We start from the raw sequence: 4,657 nt of genomic DNA on the forward strand, positions 1-4,657 counted from the left end.
TATGTCATGAAGGGCAGCCGGCGGATTAGCCTAAGCACGGTGATCAAAAAGTTAACTGCCCTGATTGTTTACTCAAAGTCTAGGAGCCAAGTATTGGTCAAACGACTCTGCCAGTCTAATTGTTACCTGAGGGCGGAGAATCATCAAACTGGAGTGGTTTGTAAGTGTTATGTCTACACCTACAAACAATGCAGATACTTCATTTAGTAAACTGGTCGTCGGCCCTGATTTAATTATGGGGCTACCCATAGAGTCCCAGTACACATGGGCTAATTAGCTGGGGGAGGGCATAGGTTAATCTGTGTCTCCACGTTAGGGACTGGATACAGATAATTGTTCACCAATGGTCTGTATTCAATGTTAAGAATAGGGTTGCACAGGTATATAAACTGTGTCAACCCTACCGTTTTTAGTTGTGCTTCTGATTCCACCTGGAATGTCACCGGATTGATGGAGAATTGCTAGCTGATACTTCTCCATCTCCAACCCTAAGTAAGTGTTACCTTCTTGTCTGTTAATTGTACTATATTGCTGTGTTCACCTTTTTTAAGGAATACATTATATTTTATTATATCTAAGCCTCGTTCAGTTCAACCCAGATATTTGGTGTTTATTATATCTTGTCTTAAGATACCGTGACAATTAGTATGTGTGAGAGACAGCTGTGTGTGCATACATATAGCACAGTATGTACAGACATGGCCTTTAGCGCTCATGGGAAGAGAGTTCACTTGTGTCAGTAATGACTCATAACATTTTGATCTCTGTTTAGGCCACTGCTATGTGTCCCGAACAGTTGCATAAATTTGTATTCATGCAACCGTCTCTCTTTCGTTTTTTTAAGATTACCTTTGAGTATGGCAACCCTCAGATCGTTCATCTTATGGCCAGAGTCAGAGAAATGTTCGCCAACAGGACTGTCTCTTGTTCCGTGCGATGCTGTGGCGATGCAAGTTCATTCTCTTGTTTAGCCCCTGCCCTGTCTCACCTATGTAGTAGCAGCCCCCTGGGCGCCGTATTATCTCTGGATCTGGCACACTTACCGTGAATATTTCTGGCTGGATGGAGGGCATTCTAAAACCACTTGTCAGGAACACACTCAGCTATATCCAGGATACCACCGACCTGCTAAACAAACTGAATGCCATTGGCCCCCTCCCAACAGGAACACTACTTGCAACTATGGATGTAGAGTCACTCTATACAAACATCCCCCACGAGGATAGGATTTCAGCCTGCAGATACTTTCTGGGACCGCAGGAGCCAGTCACAGAGACAGTGACTAAATGCATCGAATTTATTCTGACCCATAACTACTTCACATTTGGAAATGACACATACCTCCAGACAACCGGGTCCGCTATGGGTACTCGGATGGCGCCACAGTATGCCAATCTATTCTGCGCAAAACTGGAAAGTGACTTTCTTTCCACCTGTCACTTGAAACCCCTTACATACCTTCGCTACATCGATGACATCCTCCTGATTTGGACCTCTAGCGAACAGGACCTCCTACAGTTCTATGACGACTTTAATACTTTCCACCCGACCATCAACTTCAAACTCACCCATTCCCCGGATGAAGTACATTTCCTAGACACCACCATTACTATAAAGAACAACCAACTTTAGACTTCTGTATACCCCAAACCTACAGACAGAGCCAGCTATTTGAGGGACAACAGCTTCCACCCGACACACACAACATGCAACCATCTACAGTCAAGCCATACGATACAACCGGATATGCTCCGACACAGCAGACAGAGACCAGCGGATTAAAGCCTTGAGATCAGACTTTATAAACCGTGGCTATATCCACAGAATTGTAGACCAGCAAATTCACAAAGCCACAAGAATACCAAGAAGTGATCTCCTTGAATATAAACAGGAGGAGACAAGCGACAGGGTACCTTTGGTGGTCACATATAACCCACACCTAGGAGCCCAACGCAAGATCGCCAGGAAACTACAACGCATCCTCCAGGAAGATACAAGACTGCAACAGGTCTTCCCTGAAGCACCCTTATTATCATACAGACAACCCCATAATCTCAAGAATATTATGGTGAGGAGTAAAGTATTCAGCAGTACAACTGAATGTGGGACAAAACCATGCCAGGACCCAAGATGCAAAACCTGCGCAATGCTCTACACAGTGGACACAATACAAATACCACACAGGAATCGGGAATACAAAATCAGAGGAAGGTTCACCTGTTCCTCCAGCAATGTCGTGTACCTCATCATGTGCATGAAATGCCCAGGGGGCTGCTACTACATAGGTGAGACAGGGCAGGGGCTAAACAAGAGAATGAACCTGCATCGCCACCGCATCACACGCAGAACAAGAGACAGTCCTGTTGGCGAACATTTCTCTGACTCTGGCCATAAAATGAACGATCTGAGGGTTGCCATACTCAAAGGTAATCTTAAAACACCGAAAGAGAGACGGTTGCATGAATACAAATTTATGCAACTGTTCATGACACTTAGCAGTGGCCTAAACAGAGATCGAAATTTTATGAGTCATTACTGACACAAGTGAACTCTCTTCCCATGAGCGCTAAAGGCCATGTCTGTACATACTGTGCTATATGTATGCACACATAGCTGTCTCTCACAGATACTAATACTCCTTGTTTTTCCATCCCTATACACCAATAGGGACCACAAAGTATCCACACACACTTTTAGTTGTGCTACAAACTCTCACATTTCCACACCCACCCACACCATTTATATCCACTCCCACTCCACACACACCTTTTGTAAAGCACTGTATATACTGTGGGCTCTCCATTCATTTTTATTCACACTGATACACATACACACACTTTCTTCACTTGCTTTCAGGAACCTTTTGACACCTCTAGCCATAAAACACATCCACACCGGGGGAAGGACCAGCACAGATAACATTCCAAGAGACACTGTTTTCAAGTATACCCTTGCTTCATTCATTGTAACATCGCCGGAAGAAGAGATCAGTGTATCTCGAAAGCTCGCACAAATAAAAGCATTTCGTTAGCCACAGAATGGTATCTATTCATTTTTTGATTTTATATATATATATATATATAGCTCATTTGCATGTCATTTCCCAGAATCCCTTGCTGCAGTGGAAGTGCTGTATGCTGGGTGATAATGGGGAAAGGCGGGGTTGCAGACCTGCCTAAGACATGCAGATGAGCATACAGTTGTATTTGCATATATATATATATCTATCTATCTCTATATCTATATCTCTATCTATCTATCTATCTATCAACCATAATACTGAGTTAAGTTATGGTGAGTAAAAAAAGTGACAAACGCTCCACAGGAAAGCGAATATAACTGTATGCTCATCTGCATGTCTTAGGCAGGTCTGCAACCCCGCCTTTCCCCATTATCACACAGCATACAGCACTTCCACTGCAGCAAGGGATTCTGGGAAATGACATGCAAATGAGCACACAGTGTCACTTTTGCGCCTCAATAACCATTTTTAACATGGTTCCCTATAGGCTTAAGCTTGCTGCATGGTCACAGCTTTGAGCACAGCCAGGGTTAAGGTGCATACCCAGAAAACCACCCACAGACAGCTGTTTCGACCTTGATGGGTCTCATCAGTGTGGGGTTGATTTTACTGGGAATGCAGGAGAGGGTATGGGATAGGCTAAACCATAATACTGAGTTAAGTTATGGTGAGTAATATTATATATATATCTATATATATATATCTATATATCTATATATATTTATCTATATATATATATTTATATATATATATATATATTTATATATATATATATATATTATATATATATATATATATATATATATATATATATATATATTTATATATATATATATATATTATATATATATATATATAGATAGATTATATATATATATATAGATTATATATATATATAGATTATATATATATATATATATATAGATTATATATATATATATATATAGATTATATATATATATATATATATAGATTATATATATATATATATATATAGATTATATATATATCTATATAGATTATATATATATCTATATATAGATTATATATATATCTATATATAGATTATATATATATCTATATATAGATTATATATATCTATATATAGATTATATATATATCTATATATAGATTATATATATCTATATATAGATTATATATATATCTATATATAGATTATATATATATCTATATATAGATTATATATATATCTATATATAGATTATATATATATCTATATATAGATTATATATATATATAATCTATAGATAGATGTGTATATATGTAAATACAACTGTATGCTCATCTGCATGTCTTAGGCAGGTCTGCAACCCCGCCTTTCACTTTTTGCTTCAAAAACCATTTTAACATGGTTCCCTATAGGCTTAAGCTTGCTGCATGGTCACAGCTTTGAGCACAGCCAGGGTTAAGGTGCATACCCAGAAAACCCACCCACAGACAGCTGTTTCGACCTTTATGGGTCTCATCAGTGTGGGGTTGGTAAACTGGGTATGCAGAGAAGCAATAGATATAGATATAAATAGAGAGAGAGATATATATATATATAGTGGTTGACAAATCACCAAAAAATCTACTCGCCACACAAAAAAATCTACTCGCCACCTAGTACCAAAC

The sequence above is a fragment of the Ascaphus truei genome, chromosome 16 (genome assembly GCF_040206685.1).
Source record: "Ascaphus truei isolate aAscTru1 chromosome 16, aAscTru1.hap1, whole genome shotgun sequence".
In the NCBI taxonomy this organism is placed as follows: domain Eukaryota; kingdom Metazoa; phylum Chordata; class Amphibia; order Anura; family Ascaphidae; genus Ascaphus; species Ascaphus truei.